General features: G+C 32.8%; 1 long non-coding RNA gene across 1 annotated transcript; it reads left to right on the forward strand.

Annotated features, from left to right (window-relative positions):
- The first annotated feature begins 18,551 nt into the window (after nucleotides 1–18,551).
- On the forward strand, nucleotides 18,552–19,515 carry LOC110901104. The gene is made up of 5 exons (XR_004877271.1): nucleotides 18,552–18,617; nucleotides 18,708–18,776; nucleotides 19,179–19,238; nucleotides 19,323–19,391; nucleotides 19,462–19,515. It is a non-coding gene; the product is annotated as an uncharacterized LOC110901104 (long non-coding RNA).
- The last annotated feature ends 1,214 nt before the right edge of the window (nucleotides 19,516–20,729 follow it).

A 20,729-nucleotide genomic window follows, 5' to 3' on the forward strand; every position in this document is an offset into this window, starting at 1 on the left:
TAGAAAACATACTAAAATCGCTAAAACATCTGACTATTACAAATAAAAACGTCACATAATATAAACAATAAAGTCGCTAAATAACGTCGCGTTAATTGATAACATCATTCTCCATTTTGACCCAAAAATATTCCCCCGAGAATGATGCTATCAATTCTTCAAATGATCTTCAAAAATAAATCTGATGTCGTCTTCGAATCTTCACAAATCGGCTAAATACCCAAAATCTTTATTGTCGTGTTCCCCCGCAAATGTAGACCCTCCTATATCTTGTCAATCAAAGCCCGTATCTTATCAAAGATAAAATTGTAATAGGCATGTGATTGAGTTCAAACTTCAATGATAAAAATTAAATAATTAGCTTCCTTGTGAGAATCTTTAACTCTGTAAGATTGCATTGAGCTCCTGATCCACAGCTAAAGTCACCCAAGACCATAAAAATCAACGGTCCAAAAATATCATAAAATCCTTGGCCCAGTCTTTTTCGCAACCCAAAAAAATAATGAATCCCGGCCCAAACTGATCACCACTCTATGCCCACTAATACACTTTTAAAATCTGGCCCATAAAAATAATCTTGTACTCCCAGCCCAATCTTGTTTAATTTTCTAGGCCCATGAATAAAAATTTAAGATCCAGCCCATTAAAAATCTCAACCAACTCATAGCCCAAAATTTTTAATTCCCAAGCTCCAATCGAGCGTAGCAGATTCAATAAAGACTTAAAAGTGGCCTATGAGAAAATTGGATCCGTAACATGCCAGCATAAACCCAAAACAAATAACTCATACCTCATTGTTGTGGGGGGCAATTTCAAACACCAAATAAAAGAACTCTCGGATAGAAGCAAAACATGTGGCCCTAGAAAAATAAATCCAATCTCCAAACATTTGGGAAAGTTCAAACCATATGCAGCTAGAAATGATGTAATGCAATGGGGCCCATGCTCAAGCATCATCCAAATTGCTGAAAAGAAAACACACAACAACACAAAGCCCAAGAAATGCAATTATGGCCCAATCATGTATGCATCTCAACCCTAGCCCATGCAAACACAAACCTGGCCGCCATCACCCTCTTCGGAAATCAAATTCCGATCATCTTCGTTGTCGGTGTCGAGCGGCTAGCCGATTGCGATTATTTGCGGTGACCCATGTATTTTAACCCTAATTTCTTTTTAGATCTGTGGATAAATAATTCTCTGGATGAACAAAAACATCACCAGATCTGAAATAACATCAAAACACACATATTTCAATCCGTTTTACGTCTCCGGCGGTTTTCCGGTGAAGCTCCGACCAAACCGAAAACTGAAACGAGCCACCGAGGCTCTGATACCAAATGATAGGTCCATAACGATCCGATTTCAGCTTCGGTTTGGTAAAAATAATGAGACGGGTGATTTTGAGCCAAGAACAAAGATAAACAATAGAAAGATAGATAAAGATAGATTGAAAGAAAGATATTTTCATGAGAAAAATGCTCGGATAGTCCCTCTGGTTTGCTCATTTTTCACCTTTAGTCTCTCACTTTCTAAAATTACAGCTATAGTCCCCAACTTTTCCAATTTCGTTCTCGGATAGTCCCTGACGTGGATAGGGGTTAGTTTTTGGTGTTAAGTGAATGTAAAATTACTAAAATGCCCTTATTATTAAAAAAATAACGTAAATGTAAAAAAAAGAAATATATTTAAATCAAGTGGGGTCCACCTCTTCTTCGTTACAACACCACCTACAACCATCCACCTCCACCATCATCTTCAACCTCATCCACCACAACTGCCACCATCACCCTTCTAACAATTATAACCTAGCAGAACTAACAGAAGCGTTCATAAAATTTCACACCAAAAATCATAAACAAATATATAGTATAACGTTGAAATTAGGGTTGAAAAAGTCAATAAACAAGAAACATCCCGTCAAAATCCACACATTTTCGCACCTACAACACCAGAAACCTCCAAATTTGTCAATGCAAACAACTATTGGACCTCACAAAATGATTGGAACTTGTTATTTCTTTATGACTGTTAATGAAGATAAAGATGAGATTGTTGAACGATTAGATGATCGAACAAACCCAACAAATAAATTAGTTCCATCGATGAAATTGTTCCAAGAAACTTCATTCTGGTCCTAGAAACTTCGTTCTAGAAACATCAGAAGTGGTGAGATTTCAACTGGAATGGACATCTGGTACATCTGGTGAAACGAAGAATGAGAACTGGTAGAAATGAGGAACGAGCTCTTGTCGGAAAAGGAGAAAAGAGATCTAGCCGGAAACCTGCAACTCGATGGTTTCAGGTGGTGGGTTTCCAGATTTTTCCTTCAGGTGATGTGTTTTCAGGCCATGATGGGGCGGTTGTAGTAGTGGTGTGGTGATCGTGTTAGTTTTGAGCTGAAAATCGAAGAGAGGGGAGGAGATGGTAGGGTCGCTGGTTTGTGTGTGAGAGGAGTGAATGAGGTGGGGGTCGTCGGAAAACGCTAGAAGAACGATGCGAGTGGGGACGCCAGAAAATACATACGAAGGCGGTGGATAAGTGTTTTGGACCTAAATGTGATTAATTTTGGATGAAGATGAAACAAGTGGAGAGTGTAAATGAAGTTGTGGTTGCCCTTTTGTAACAGGACTAATTTGTTTTGTTTTACGTTAAGGGAATATTGGTCATTCCACACTCACTTAACTAAGAAAACTAACCTCCATTTGTGTCAGGGATCATCCGGGAACGAAATTGGAAAAGATGGGGACTATATCTGTAATTTTAGAAAGTTAAGGACTAAAGGTGAAAAATGGACAAACGACATGGACTATCCGTGCATTTTTCTCTATTTTCATTGAATGTGAATAGACAAACTACAAGATTATCATCCACCCTGGGTGAGCTCCCCCGGGGTGGTGGCTCACAAAATGCACACTCTTAACAAATGAGGTGTAGTTCCCTATATATAGACCCTTGAGCCTTATCCTCCAAGCAAGCCGCCTCTTGCTTGGAAAACATACTAAAATCGCTAAAACATCTGACTGATACAAATAAAAACGTCACATAATATAAACAATAAAGTCGCTAAATAACGTCGCGTTAATTGATAACATCATTCTCCATTTTGACCCAACATGGCGTCATATATATTATAACAATTAAATATCAAATATAAAATAAAAATTATAGAAAATTACAACTATAAAAATAAAAGGTGAAGGTGCATCTATCAATACTAATGCCAAATTATTCTACCTATCTTGTATAACTAGTTTAATACCCGTCCGGTGGACGGGTTACGTTGATGTATTATAGTAACAACATGAATAAAACTATTAAGCAAGCTGATTTGAATGATACTTGTATGCCACTATCAAAGATATTTTAGAGGCTAATCATGTAGTAGCAGGTACCATTCAAAATGAGCAATGAAAAAAACGATCCCAAACATACTCTTAGCTAACAATTACAACTCTTAGAGGTTGTTTGTTTACTTCTTAATTAAGCTCTTAATGATTCAGACCTCTTACCTCTTACTGATTCAACACTTAATGGTTCAAACTGTTTGTTTCACAAGCAGACGTCTGAATGGTTTAGACATTTGCCTCTGAACGGTTAAGGATTATACTGCCTCTTAATGATTCAGACCTCTTGTTAGTTCAACACTTAATGGTTCAAAAGTTTCCAAACAACCCCTTAGTCGCAAATTCATCCAAATAACCAATGGTTTGGTAAATTTTAATCAAGGGCAGTCCACACACAAAGTGTGTTCTATATGGAATATATTGATAAAAGTGCAGAAAACAAAATGAATATGAACATTGTAAATGAACCTGCAGGCGAATATCTCAACATAAAAGACAGGGGCCACCTTCAATAATAGGAAAACAATTGTCTTTATTAAGTAAGGCTCTGTATCATGTTACTGAGAGACAACCTCAATATGACTCCCTTCGTTTTCTTGTAATTTAGGATAAACTCTTGTATTAGATATCTTAGTTGATACAACACAAAATTTGTTCAATAGAAGTAAGATTAATAAAGATAGTCAATTGAATTTCAAAAACAAATCATATATTTAATACAAATACAAAAAATACAAGTGAAGTTGACTACACCTTTAACAACAATTGGAAGAACCATCTGCTAGAAAAATGCAAAAGAGGGTTTAATATCAACATTATAAATTTTCGGTGATGCTAAGAATATAAATCGCAAATCAAATAACCGTTGACACACAACTCTTCACGGTATTGATGTAGTCTACAAAACGTACCTGATCCCATATATGGTATTTGGAACCCATGAGATTGGCAGTTACACTCCCTACATAACTGTCAGTTGCACATCCTAATATGCATATTGTATTCTGAGCAACTATGAACTGAGGTCTTCAGTTGTGTTGTCTATGACAAGCTACAGAAGTTTCATATTGTGTCCCCTTGACCCTCACATGCTCCACAACCAAATAATTAAGCACAAAAGACACATATAAAGATATCATTATAAAAATCAAAACTTTGAAGCTTACATTAGTGTAGAGAGTGAAAAGACTTCCACTTAGCCCATTAAGATATTTTTCCTTCACAATAATACAGATACATTTTCCTATATCCACCTGAAAAGGTCCACACAATAAAGACCTGGAAAAAAAGTAACACTTTGTTTACTGTTTTCTAGAAATAAAATGATTAGCTTTGAATAATTAGGTTCTTAACACACCTGTTGGGAATTGTAGAGCATGGGGAAGCAGGTACAGATTTGGTATTTGAATAGTCCCAAATATAGTTTAGAATTGTTTTATGCAAGGTGATAAAATAGGTAATTAATCTGGATTTGCTACTGTTGTTGATATGCATATAAGTTATAAGTTGAACTTTTCCTAGACCACAACTTACCCATAAACATGTGCACACATAATTAGATTACTCAATCAACTCGTTCTAAGACCAAGTGGTATGGGGGCCGGCTTAGGCCCGGCGAGGCCCGGCGCCAGTCCCCCACACCGCTCCCCTGCTTCCGTCTCGTCCTTTCCGGCTCCCCACAGACGATTACGACGGGCCCATTTTCAAACAATATAGCCGTTGTAATGGCTAGAATTATTAAAAAAAAAAAAAAAACTTTTTCACTTTAAATATATACCCATTCTTCTTCCATTTTTATACCATTTCCTCAATATTTCTCCCATTCTCATCCATTTTTATAAAAAAAACACTCCCATTTTTATACCATTCTTTTATAAAAAAATATCTTTTCATCCACAATGGCATCTAATTCTTGGTGGTCCTCGTCTTCTTCGGACGAAGAGGAGATGTTTTTCGCAAACGCTGTGGTAAAGGCGACGCAGATTCTTTTGGAACAATGTAAACGACGGGGACGGTGACGGAGATGAAGACGAAGACGAGTAGTGTAATTTTTAAAAATTTTTAAATTATGTAGTTTTTATTTATGTTATGTAATGTATTTTATTATCTTCTTTTATGTCTTATTTTTATTTAAATTTTGAATTGTTTTTATAAAGTTAAACAAATAAAAAAGTTAAACAATAAAAATTAAACATTAAACAATAAAAGTTAAACAAATAAATAAATTAAACAATAAAAAAATATGTGGGGTAACCCCATCCTCCACCCCCCTCAAAAATGGAGGAGGCCCATCCTCCATGGGATGGTGATGTGGCGCCTACATGCCGGCCCATCCTCATGGGGATGAGCCTCCCCTTACCCACTAGTCTAAAAAATTAGATGAATGTAGGAAAAACACAATACTTCTTCCCAAACTGTACCCCAAGATTGCATACATAGGCAGCCTGTTAGTTAAAAAAGTAACAATATGAAGAGCTTATACAGGACACACCTCTGATATAACATGTATCTTCTGTGAGAAGGCCAACATTGTCTTCACCAAATGCATCCCTATAAAACAAAAATCAAATGTACCGTATAAGTAATGCCCAGTCATAAGCAATATCCTACATACCACCACTGTTTGAGAGTGGCTACCGCATTTGTTCTGTTAACACAAGCATCAATAAAAATAAATTAATTTAAGTTCTACTATATACATCCAATTAAACACAAAGTAAACAATAATTCAACATAAATACGTACACACTGAAACAACCTTAGCAGTTAATATCCTGAATAGATATAACTGAACATGATTAGGACGTAAAATTATATCATGTAATATAATAAATATTGAACAAATGTGCTAAATGAAAAAAAAAAAAACAATAGCATGAACAAAGAGTTTGGAGTCTTGATGAGTTGCTGACTTGCTTCACCTCGTGTTCTTCTTCAAAATAGCTAGTACGTGGATTAGGTAGATGACCATCACTTGGCAAAACCTTCTATTTTCATTAGATCGACTGCATAAGTCAACAACAGTTAGAACATTTCCATCATTCCATGTAGAGAAAATGAAGCCATATATAAAAATAGCTCAATCATTTAAGTAATAATGATAAGTAATAAATAAATAAATAATATATCATATTTATTCCTTTAAGTGTCTACATCGTTCACTCTTCAAATTATCAAAGTGAACATCATAATCTAACTTCGAAATTGATACTGAAAATTGAAAAACGATTTAGATTGGAAATAAACTCACCCTTGAATGATCACATCATTGGGGGAGTCATTTTTCTCATCAATCGACCATTATTTGCTAACCTCATCAATCGGCTCAAGTCTGTAATCGTATTGAGTTTGTCTTTTTACAAAAAAAAAAAAAAAAGATATTCAGTCAAGGTGTAAATAATTAAGTAAGCGACACAAACTCAACAAAAAACCTCAGATATATATATACAGACAGGAATCTTAACTTCGAATTAGATGAATTGAAACATGTATATAAAAGATTAACCTAGATCAGTGGAAGAATCGGGTTTTTTTATGTCAGTGAAAACTTACTCGGCTTTAGCGGCAGTGGAATGGAAGGTCGTCCGGGATTTAGAGACAAATCTAGTTGAAGACGTATCCATTTTCTGCAAATTTGGCTACGAATATGTGGGCATATTTGGAGAGAAATCGTGTGGTGTTTTCGCCTAATTGATTAAAGAAGAAATTGTGTGGTGTTATACAAAATTCCTGTGTAGTCTTTAGCGAGATCTTCCATCATTCTTCTACACTGTTTCAGATGCTTCTATGTGAACTAAAATCCAAATTTAGATGTGTGTGGGAGGGAGGGTAACAACTTATAACTGACCTAAAAGGCAACCCAACCCACGATCAATTTCTGTAGGAAATGTGATTTGTGGACTTGTGGAGAACATGGGCGGGAAAAAGCGGAGGCTGGGAAACTGCCCTGAACTTCCATGTCAGCAGTTTTAAAAATGGAGTTTAAATGGTGGTGGAGAATGATTTAGAAAGTGGTTATGCTTACCATAAATATATATAATACCTCCCAACTCAACTGAATTCAGAGCATTATCCAGGTTTGTAGGAGGATTGAGTTGTGGAGATCATGGTAGGAATTGATGGAGCTAACCACCCATAAGGAAACCGCTAATAACCGCTCAGAACCGCCACAATAGCGGTTAATTTTGTGAGTTTAAGTGGCTGAGATTTAATCTCAGCATGATCCGACGGTAGAGATTGATTTAAAAAGTGGTTAGACTTAATGGGAACCATATATATATGACGTATCCATTTTCTGCAAATTTGGCTACGAATATGTGGGCATATTTGGAGAGAAATCGTGTGGTGTTTTCGCCTAATTGATTAAAGAAGAAATTGTGTGGTGTTATACAAAATTCCTGTGTAGTCTTTAGCGAGATCTTCCATCATTCTTCTACACTGTTTCAGATGCTTCTATGTGAACTAAAATCCAAATTTAGATGTGTGTGGGAGGGAGGGTAACAACTTATAACTGACCTAAAAGGCAACCCAACCCACGATCAATTTCTGTAGGAAATGTGATTTGTGGACTTGTGGAGAACATGGGCGGGAAAAAGCGGAGGCTGGGAAACTGCCCTGAACTTCCATGTCAGCAGTTTTAAAAATGGAGTTTAAATGGTGGTGGAGAATGATTTAGAAAGTGGTTATGCTTACCATAAATATATATAATACCTCCCAACTCAACTGAATTCAGAGCATTATCCAGGTTTGTAGGAGGATTGAGTTGTGGAGATCATGGTAGGAATTGATGGAGCTAACCACCCATAAGGAAACCGCTAATAACCGCTCAGAACCGCCACAATAGCGGTTAATTTTGTGAGTTTAAGTGGCTGAGATTTAATCTCAGCATGATCCGACGGTAGAGATTGATTTAAAAAGTGGTTAGACTTAATGGGAACCATATATATATATAATTATAAAACAATTATAAAACAATCTTGGATGACAACAAACAAATCAAATTTGAAATTTAAATAAACTGAATTCAGCACCACAAAATGTGGTCTTCAATCCCAACGACCCACTTTCAATTGTGGGCCTTGGTCTAAACCCCTTTTAATTAAAAAATAGGGTTAGTTCATCAGTTACATGGAACGCAGCATATTTACAGCAATATTTCTTCCTCATCTCAGTGTCTCTTGTAAGCATAGTTCTTTCTTCCTCATCTCAGTGTCTCTTGTAAACATAGATCTCAGATTTGCAACCGTTGACGATTAAAGATGAAGAAGAATGGTGCAATCTGAGCCCTGTGATTTGCTGTTGATGAAGTTAATTACCATTATTTTCCGGCCCGACCTCACCTTTCACCGGATTTACGGTCTGGCCGCCGGCCACCGGTCTAGCCGGCCGGCCACTTGCTGAACGGCTTTAGCACCTTAAACCGGACCGCCTAGGACTCCGGTCGCCGGTCAAACCGGTTCGGTCCGGCCTTGAAAACACTGATATAAAGCAAATGTGATTAAGACTGTGGGGTATGGTGGGCTTGGGTTGGGGCATTTGTTGACACGTGGAATGGGAAAAAAATGGAAAAAAAAAAACTCACGCCCATGGGGTATGGTGGGGCTTGAGTTGGGAGCTTGGGTTGGGGGCATGAGTTGACACATAGCCATTGAGAGCCTGCCATGTCACCTTGCTAGCCCGCCCCACGCCCGGCTTCAAACCCACGAAAAAGGGGCCACGCCCAAACCCATGCCCACCCGGGGTGGTGGCTTGGGCGTTTTCAGCCCACCCACGCCCAAACCCCCGCCCCATACCCCGCAGTCAATTTATGAGGGATATGATAGTAAATTGCACTAACTTTTAAGACACTTAAGGGGTAAGATAGGTAATTTATTAGGCTCCTCTTTGCAATCTGAAATTCAATTCCCATCTTTGCTGTTGTTGACAACAAAGACGTGAAGATAGAAAGTCAGGATACCAACCAATGATCTCTAGATCAAGTGGTGGAAGACTTGGTCTCTTGGGAGATGCAAGTTCAACTCTCACTTGGTGCAGAGTGATGCATTGATGGGCAATGATAGGAGACCTAGAGAAACCTGTGTTAAATCCTTGAGCCAAACGGGTTTTACCAGTAACTTCATCGTGGTGCCTACGGGCGGGTGGCTTACCGGGTTTTCCCCGGAATTGGTGGTGGACCCGGGTTACTCTCGGGGTGCTCCGTTTGGTCAAGTGGGTGCCCGAGAGTGCTCGGAATTGATTATGTTGGCCGTTAAAAAAAAGAAAGTCAGGATGCCAATTGAATGGTGTGAGGAAGTTGAAACGTTCTTTGCGCGAAGAAAAGAGATGGGGTTTCAAAAACCATGGTTGTTCATGTTTGTTACATAAATGTACTGGAAAATTCAGTGGCATGTTCTTGATCTTTGAGTCCCGAATTGAAACACGGTTTTTGTCGTTTGTTAATTGGAAGTTTAAACACCCGAATTGAAACACCGTTTTTGTTGTTTGGAGCACCATTTCGAGGACTCGTATCCTCGTTTTGATCAAAAGGCGTCAATTTGTAATTCGGAAAAAGACTTAACTCCGTTAGAGATTTTTAAATAAGGACCGGTAGAGAAAAAATAGTTGAAAAGTGGGACTGCCAGGGAGAATAAAAAAGATGGGACTGACAATGGCAAATGACGTCTATTTTAGATTTTTTTGATGAAGATGTTGGACTCAACTCGTGGGTTTGTGATCTTGAACCTTGAATTAAGATATATTTGATGATATGAAAATGTGTCATCTAAAATATTAATGAAGCGCATTCAGGTATGCTCTGTCTCTTACGATCATATTGCACTACTATTATTGGACCCAATTTTTCTTTTGAACGGTAAATTTGGATCACTGACGGACCACTGGAGTATCCTCGTGCCACCAGCAGAACCACCCGATCATATCCATCTCCACTAGGCAATGCCTATACACCAATTCAGTAGGAAACCCAATAAATATGGGAGATGCCACTAGACTATAAAGCCATGTGCTTATTGGACCCAAATTGATAATTGATAATTCATTTAAAATCTTAATTTATTGTCTTTTTTGCTTTGAACTTGTAAAGCCCCTTTTCTTTTTCATGAGTGGTAAAAAAATCTTGATTATTTTGGTTTCTTTCTGTTTAGAAAAGAATATATTTTTTCGATTATCGATTAATTGCCGTATATTCTACATGAGTTTTACAACACTGATTTAGAATGAGCAATTTATTAACCGTCGTGTTTGAGTGACGGGTTGGTTTTTGCAAGTAACAAACTTCATGCTTTAACGTCTAACATTTGTCTGATAATATTAATGGAGACACTCGTCGCAATGCGCAGGCATTACCACAAGTATCTATATATAATAAAAATTTGAGATACCACCAACTTTATATTTTATAATCAAATAAAAAGTTAGTGTGATTTAAAAACAACCAAGACCCGTCTACCTTTCTTAGGGGACTAATACGTTCTTAGAAAGTAGTGTTTTATGCATATTATAAAAGAAATTGTTAGCATCTTATTTTAATATCAACTAGTATACGAAATCCGCGTGTTGTTATAGCTATGTTAAAATTTCTAAGGATAAATTTTGACAATGTGTAATAAGTATGCACCTTGCATTAAAAATTTCACATTGAGATAAAAATAAACATGCATAAATGAAAATTTCTGAATTTTAATTATAAAACATCATATTTCAAAGATTGTAAAAGGAAAACAAAACTATAAAAAACAAAACCTTAAAGTAGTTTTGACGAATTGCACATTCGTACTTCGATTACTTGTACATTATCACAAAACTTTGTTTTGACTGAAAGTTACACATGAACGCAAACACGTCACAAGGGTACTATTAGAATTTTATAAACATAATATTTTACATTTTATAACAGAAAAAAAAACAAAACAAAAAATATGAGTTGACCACGTATAATAAACATAAACCTGGTTGCTGAAAAAATGAAAAAAATAAAGGGAAAAGTTTAGAGTGTAAAAAAGAAAGTTTAACTAAATATGTAGGTCCATTTTGTAACTTGATTTCTATATGTTTTTGTATACGATTGATTATAAGTTGAACCGTTATCAAACCCTTATCAAGTGTGCAAAGAACCCATGATTATTGTTACAAGATAAGTGTAAGACATGGTCCCTAATTTGGTATTGACTTACATATCTATTGCACTTAGACTTCAAAGAATTTAAATGCCAAAAATTAACAAGAGATTCCCAAGTTAATGTAAGTTAAAACAACGGTCTAAATGATTTTTTTTACCATACATTCAAGGATATTTTGCAATTAGGGATATTCCGAATACCGCAGACCGCTTAATAGATCCTATCCTAATTTAGAAAATAAGATAAGACTCCCGAATAAAGAGTTAGTGTAATATAAAAACAACATGAGACTCCGAGTTAAAATGTTAATTTTAATTTAAATTAAAACCTAATACTTCAAAGTACTATCTAACTTTTTAAAAAATAAAATAAAAAGTTGTTTGAAATAAAAAGTTAAAGTCACGTGGAATACTATGAAGAAATAGTTGTCATTTTATTTAATATTAGTATTAACTAGTGGGCAAAACATGTTTGTATCGGTAAGGTAGGGATGTTAAAATTTGTAAGGATCGGTTTTGATGAACTGTACATTAGTATTTACCAAGAGAAAAAAAAACAGTTGAAAAACGTTGATAAAAATAAGCACGTAGAAATGGAAAATCTTGATATTTAACAGGATTTATAATCAAATAGAAAGTTAGAATAGTTTAAAAACAACCAAGTCCCATCTACCTTTCTTAGAGAGTAATATGTTTTTAAAACGTATTGTATTATGCAGATTATAGAAGAAACAATTAGCATCTTATTTTAATATCTACTAGTATATGAAATCCGGTAGTTGTTATAGAGATGTTAAAATTTCTAAGGATCAATTTTGACAACCTGTACATTAGAAATGAAAATTTATTAATTTTAATTATAAAATGTAATATTCCAATGGTTGTAAAAGGAAACAAAACTATAAAAAAAATGAAACCTGAAAGTAGTTTTGACGATTCCTTGTACATTATCACAAAACTTTGTTTTGAATGAAAATTAAACATGAACGCAAACACGTCACAAGGGTACATCTAATATTTTATAAAACATCATATTTTATATTATATAACGGAAAAAATAAACAAAACAGAAAAATGTGAGTTGACCACGTATCATAACCTCGCTGGTTAAAAAATGAAAAAAAAAATCAATGTGAAAAATGTAGTACGTAAAAAGGAAGGTTTAACTAAATCTATAGGTGGCACATTGTAACTTGATTTCTATACGTTATTGTATATAATTGAATATAAGCTTACCCATTGTCAAGTGTGCCAAGAACCCATTACCATGGTTACAAGATAAGTGTAAAGCAAGGTCCCTAATTTGGTATTGATTTACATATCTGTTGCTCCTAAACTTTAAAGAGTTTATAGGCCAAAAAAGAACATAAGACTCCCAAGTTAATGTAATTTAAAACAGTGACAGATTAAAAAAACCTTACAGTAAATACATAAAATTGAGAATTTTTTTAACCATACATTCAAAGATATTTTGTAATTTATCAAAGTTGATGGATATCACGCACACCCTAGAACCCTTAATAGATCTGCTCCATGTTTAAAATCAAGATGGGACTTCCAATTAAAAAGTTAGTGTAATTTAAAAACATGATACGCACATATACCATTTTTTTAACAACTAAAAAAATCACATCTGCCCCTTTGTGGATTTGAACCCACAACTATTTGGTTGAGGATTAGACAACTTTACCACCAAGCTATCCCCTTAGGGACACTCACATGTACACTTTAACTTTTGTTTAAAATAAAAAGTTTCCAATTAAAAAGTTAATATAATTTAAAAACATGATAATCACATGTATCATTTAACATTTGTTTAAAATAAAAAGTTAATGTTAAATGGAGTACTATGTACCACAAAAGTAGTGTTTTATGGAAAATATAAAATATGGAACAAATAACTGTTAATTTATTTAATACTAACTAGTGGGCGAAACCTGTTTGTTTGGGCGATGATGTTAAAACTTGTAAGTTTCGGTTTGACGAACTGTACATTTCATAAAAATAAGCACGTTGAAACGGAAAATCCTGACTTTTTAAGAAACATCACATTTAAAAGGTTTTAAAAGGAGATAAAATCACGTTATAGGGATCAAGATCCTACAGATTAGTGTATTAATACATTTGAGACGGAAGTTTAGATAGTTAAAAGTGATTAAGTAAGAATCTCGATAGCACAAGGTTTAGTCAACACAATTTATTCATGTTGAAATAGTTTACATCGTTAATCAGATGATGAGATTCCCAAGTTAATGTAATTTAAAGAACTTATATGCCAAAAAAGAACATAAGATTCCCAAGTTAATCTAATTTAAAACAGTGGCGATTAAAAAGAAAAATTAACGGGCATTTAAAAAAACCTTACAGTAAATTCATAAAATTGAGAATTTTTTTCACGGCAAATCTATATATATATATAAATGAGATGGATTTGGGCTATGTGTCCTTTCTCTTTGGCCATCTAGGCTGATGTGGCAATTTGGTTTAGGAGGGAAATCCCAATTAGCTTTCAACAATCACGATTCCAAGGAAAAAGGCGGGATCCGAATTGAGTTGGGTCGGGTCAACAGAAAATGGATCCTATATGTTATTTTCCAAAACCCTAGACACCACATTCATCTCCATTTTCCTTTCATCTCCCTTCTGGTTCAAGCATACGATTCAAGCATTGCTATTTCGAGTCAATAATCTTCATTCTCCTTCATCTTTATTATAAGGTATCTTCGATCTCCCTAAAATAATACCGCAAAAATGGCCAAAATTGTTCACCGAAATCATACCTACCGAATCTCCCTTCTCTATCTTCTTTTTCTTCTACAATTGTTCATCGTCTCATCGGATCTTCAAGATTTTATCAAGATCAAAGGTAAATATACCTAATCGAACCTAGATCTGCGTTGTTTATGTTATTGTATATACAAAGTTGTTTTTATAAAGATTGTTTCGATTGCTAAAAACCATTTGTTTTCTCATTTCTATAGATCCGATAAAAGAAATTAAAGGTGTGTTGTTATTTATGTTATTCGATTGTATTATACAAAGTTGTTTTTATGAATATTGTTTTGATTGCTAAAAACCATTTTTGTTCTGATTTCTGTAGATCTGATTAAAGAAATTAAAGGTATGTTGTTATTTATGTTGTTCAATTGTATATAAAGTTCATTTTATAAAGATTCTTTCGATTTCTAATAACGTTTTCTTTGTTCTGATTTCAGTAGATCCGATCAAACTTTATCTTTTTCTTTCTTTGGATTTCTAATAATCTTTGTTCTGATTTGTAATAACTTTTTCTTTGTTCTGATTTCTGTAGATCTGATTTCGGACTCCGATAATTCGTCAATCAAAAGAGGTTAGTTAAGTGTTATAGTTTTTTTTATCTTTTTTAAGTTTGTAATATGTAATTTTATATCCTTTCTGTTCATTATTTTTTTACTTATTAATATATGTTCTGAATGATTTATGGTTTGTATTTTCTCATGGTGAACCCTCAATCTTTTTTGAAATTCGGACTCGGATTGTTAGTCTACCAAAATAAGTTATGTTGTTCTGAATTTTGTAGATCCGATCATAAAATTGAAGGTATGTTGTTTTAGTTTGTTGTTTATCTACTGTGCATCTTTAATCTAAGCGATTGAACATTTATATTTTTTTTGCAAACAATATCAAGATCAGAGGTTTTGTTATCATCATCTACATTCTCTGATTTATGTAGTGTCTATGAACGTTAATCATGTATTGGACATTTATCAAACTCATGTATTGGACATTTATCAAACTTACTGATTTTTGTTTATTTTGATTTTCATGTGAATCCCTAAATCTTGGATAACAATCGGACTCCGATCATTCAATAAGCAACAGAGGTTAGTTGAATGTTATATTTGTTTTCTCTTTTTTAAGTTTGTAATATTGTTTTGTCAGAATCTTTGCTCCACGTTTCTATTGTTTTGTTTGAAGCTTGATTGAATATCATATTTGTTCTTGGAGTTTAATGGTTTGATCCTTGATGTTTGACAATTGAATTTCGGATCATGATAACGGTTCGGTGCTATCCATCCGTTTGTTCCAAAATTATTACTGTTAATTTTTATTTCCTTATTTAGAGGATATATAATAACTTGATTTTAAATTCAAATTTTTGATTTGGAGTATAATTTGGAAGTAAACGATTTGGAGTTAATAACATTAATTGGATTTCCTTTTTAGGTGAGTTCAATGTACCTAGACATGTTAATGGTTTAAAATTTAGAGTTTTATATATAATTTTGATTAAATTCTTCCAACATATTATAGTAATTTTAAATTTAAATTATATTTGATTTATTTTTAAATAAAGTTACCTGAAATAGAAGTTGACTACATTCATTTTTTATAATTGCTAATTATCCTAATTTTTAATAACCTCTAATCGACAATTATTGGTTTCTATATAACTAATTAGATTCAAATTATTCAACAATCATATTAAAAAATTTATTGGTTTTTACCGTATATGCTTTAAATCATTAAAATAATAGATACGGAATTGAGTTTTGAACTTTCACTGTATTTTAGATGATTATGTCCTTCAAGATGCTAACATTTATATGTTTTCTAATATCGTTTTAATTATTAGAAGCCTGTTTTAAGAATATATTAATATTTTTTAAAAGTGTCAACAAATGTGTTTTTAGTATATTTCGCTGATAATTTCCTTATTTAGATGATAGATAATAACTTGATTTAAAATTCAAAATTTTGATTTGGAGGATATTATGGAAGTAAACGATTTGGAGTTAATAACATTAATTGGATTTCCTTTTTAAGTGGGTTCAATGTACAAAGACATGTTAGTGGTTTAAAATTTAAAATTCTATATATAATTTTGATTAAATCTTCCAACATATTATAGTAATTTTAAATTTAAATTATATTTGGCTTATTTTTAAATAAAGTTACCTAAAATAGAAGTTGACTATATTCATTTTGTATAATTGTTAATTATCCTAATTTTTAATAAACTTTAATCAACAATTATTGGTTTCTATATAGCTAATTAGATTCAAATTATTCAACAATCATATTAAAAATATTTATTGGTTGTTACATATAAGTTTTACATCATTAAAATTAAATTTTAAGCTTATATGTTTTTTGTTTCGATTCATAGGAAATACCGTATGATTTTGCAAGCTTATTGTGGGAAGGAAAATTTCCATATGGTCAATGTCTTGAACTTATTGATGATAACTTATGCAACTGCATGAGTCTGAATCTTTTTCGAACACAAGAGGTAAGTTTAATTTTATCGTTTTTTAGTGTTTTTTGATCCGGTATAATGATAGTCAATTATTATTTTAAATTTATATTTTGAAGTAAACCATTATTGTGTGTGATTTTAAATTTTTAATTTCGAAGTCAATCATTATCTTAAATTTAAATTTTGAAGTTTGTCATTAATGTGTTTGATTTTAAATTTGGAAGTCAATCATTTTTTTAAATTTAAATTTGGAAGTAAACCATTAATGTGTTTCATCCATTTAGCCATTCCTTTTTCAATTAACTTAATTCATCTTTAATGTGACAGAATTGATGGAGTGATATAAGAAGGTTTCTTTGTTAATTGATTATTTTCTTCCGCTTACAGGGGATAACGCTAAGGTAATTAACATCAAAATTCAATATTTCTATTACTTGAATTCTCTTGCTTTATAATTTCTTTCAATGTATTATTTTGTGTTTTAACTTGGATATAAAACATAATGTGAAGGTATATTTTAAACTTATTTTACCGAGTTTTTTTATTTGGATTGCAGAATAAGTGCTTTGATGAACTAATAGGTGTTTGAATTTTGTGTTTACTTTGCTCTGCATAGGGCTCCTTCAGTTTTTTGTATTCTTTTACTTCGCTCAGTAATTATTCTATTTTCAAGATAAGAATACAAGCTGCATTTGCATTGGCTACCCTACCAACAATAGTGGGTGAATCAGTAATAACAAAACTATTGAGATAAGTTTTAAAGCTTATTGAGAAATATTGATTGTGTTTCTATAAATACTTTACCGTTTAATTTTGTAAAAAACCTTCATATTTAATTTTCAGATATGGATCCAATGAACAACAGTCTTTCATTTTTAAAGCTTATTCAGGAAGATGACCAGATATTTTTGGTACGGTTATTGGTATTCTAAATACTAATCATATTTTTAGTAAACTGATGTTTGTCTTTTTTTTATTTTTTTTAAACTCATAGCAAATACCTAATGACTTTGCTTCAATGATTTGGGGAGACCAACCACCTTACAAAGATTCAGTTAAGATTGTTGATGGCAACAAGTTATGGTTTGTAAGACTGAAAAAAACTGATGTTGGCCATGTTCTTGCTGATGGCTTCACCAAAGTTGTTCGGGATAGTTGTATAAGAAAAAATAACTATCTTATGTTTCAGTCATTTGGACAATCATCATTCTTTCTAATGGTTTTTAAATCATTTGTTCATCAATACTGCTTTATATCCAAAATCACACCTGACAAAGACGTTATTGTAAGTAGTATATTATACAATCAGTATGATGAATAATGTTTTCTTTCTATATATTGGTTTTTAAATTAATTTTTAATTATCACCGCCTATGCAGGTCATGGCTGATGAATTTTGGAGGCAATTTTATGGGAAAAATTTCAAAGGTGGTCAATCAACTCTTTATTTAGGAGATAGATTTTGGAACGTTAAGATGGACGGATTAACTGACAACTGTGTTTTTACTCATGGATGTTCTAAGATGGTAAACGATCTTGCCTTAGACAGCCGATCTATCTTTGTCTTTTCAATGGTTGGAAATAAAATTTTCGAGCTTTCAGTCTTTAATCATCAAACCAGTACTCAAATTCAGAACAACAAGGTTGAGTTAGTTGTTTTGGATGACTCCATCTATGGTGATGATGGTGATGATTTGGTTATTGCGGTTAGAATTATACATCTATACTATTATTTAGTTATTAATGCGAGCTTACAAGTAGATCTTGAATTTCACACATTGTTATTTTTTATCTTTTTTTGTAGTCCGAACATAAGGAGAAGTGTGGTACTGCCGAAACTGACTTTCAAGAAAGTGTTGTTGTGGAATGTGAAGACGACAAATTTCAGTTGGCAAGTTTTGAGTCTGTGTTCAATGTAAACCCCTATATTTTAATCTAATTTATTAAAACTTATCATAAATATTTTTTTTTGTATTTATACATTTGTTTATTGTTAATTGTGTAGGATATTGATGATTCGAAGTTTGATAACTTTTTCTCATCTCTACTTGAAATGGAAGACCTTAAGAAGAAGGTAATTTTTTGACATTGTTTTTTTTTTTCGTATTTTATTAAATTTAATTATTATTCTTATTATATTGTTAAACACTTTTCCCTTATATGTAGTTCAAAGATGATTGAGATAAAAAAAACCGATCCGATATGCAAAGCAAGTGTTGTTTGTGATAAAAATCAAAGTTTAAAAGTTTGTGTTAATTTATAGGAGTTTGTAATTAACTGAATTGTTTTACCTATATTTTTTCATTTTAAACCGTTAATGTTTTATGTTTCTTACGATGATCCGAAGGGGAAAACAAATGTTGCTGTTGATGAAAATATAAGTTTAAAGGTTTTGGTTCAGTTACTTAATTATATTTTTATGAATTTAAGTTGATTACTTTACATTTTTTTTATTTATACGTTTACCTTTTTTCAGGACAAAAGCAACTTTGAGATGGACCTGGACAAATTTTTGATACCGAAGAATAACTCCCATGTATATCTGATTACTTAAGTATTATATAATTCAATGTATTAATTCATTCTATATTAATAATTTTTATACTCTTTTGTTTTATAGGTTGATCCTACACGAAAAACAAATATTTTTATTTCTGAACCGAGTCTGTCCTCCATAGTTGTTTCTGATGTGAGTATTTCTGATTCGATATTTTGTTCGAATTATGTTAGTTACTTATGTATTTATTTACCTGTTTTAGACCATTCCGAAATATAAAGTTGATGTTGGTCAAATTGTTTTGCCGATAAAGAGGACGGTATGGTATCATATATAACTTTTTTACTTTTAATTTTATTTCTTAAAAAAGAACTAATTATTATTTTATTTGAACTTTTTAGGCCACTCAGAAATGTAAAGCAGTTATGTTGGTGTCCGATGAGTCTCTTATTGTTCATCGTACACGTTCAAAGTTTAGAAACAAAAATGAATCTGTGGTTGTTGATAAGTTTATGGCTGCTGAAACCACATCTGTTAGCCGTAAACGTTGTACATTGAAAAGGTCGAAAACAATTTCAATCATTGAGTTCACCAAAGTCGTCGAGAACAGAATGGTATGTGTTTTCATATTATTAAAATTTATATATTTTATTCAAGTAATAAGCATATGTTTTAGATTACTTTGACAATTTTTTGTTTTGTGACTTTCAGCGTTTATCGTCTGCTATTTCCGATGAGTTGTCTCTTTCTTTTCACAACCACCGTGATGTTTCAATCCAAAACATTAGATGTGAGGTAACAAACATGAAGACGATAGCGGAAAAGAATGGAGATGGTTACAGGTATGGTTTTTCCAAGTGGTCGGCCTTTTTGAAATCAAATCAAATACACATGGCGCAGCTCTTTTCTTTAAATATGTCAAGTCTTCGCAGCTTTTGATTTTGACCAAATTTGTACACAAGACGACAAAGAAAAGAGGCCGTCCGCGACTGTTTGCATTTGTGGTTGTTAGTTGGTTTTGTATATGTTTTCGTGTAAACTGGTAGTTATTAGTTGATGGTGGGTTTACAGTTGTTTGCATAGTTTCTACTTGATCTTCGTATGGCCCAAGTTGGATGTCAGTTATGTTTTCTGTTTGGACAATTAGTACTTAAACATGCCCTCTTTTGTAAGAAAGTTTACAAGTTAATTTTTGTTTTAATTTAGAACATAATTTTGGTACTACTCTTTTTTCCAATTTTATTATTAGCTTTGCACAACCAATCATATTACTTTTTTAATATCCAAGTATCCAACGCAAACATCCGAACCTCTACATATATTATTTTAATACGAATATATAATTTTTTTCAATACGAATGTTAGTTTTATATATTTTTATTAAAAAATATAACAATTGAATAGTATATCTTACACACGATAAAACATAACAGTCAAATTACCAAATAAGTTGATGTTTGAATTTGTATGTTGACTTATTTCTAGATGTATATCTTATATTTTTATTAACTTATTATTTATTTTAGGAGA

The sequence above is a fragment of the Helianthus annuus genome, chromosome 13 (genome assembly GCF_002127325.2).
Source record: "Helianthus annuus cultivar XRQ/B chromosome 13, HanXRQr2.0-SUNRISE, whole genome shotgun sequence".
NCBI classification, from domain to species: domain Eukaryota; kingdom Viridiplantae; phylum Streptophyta; class Magnoliopsida; order Asterales; family Asteraceae; genus Helianthus; species Helianthus annuus.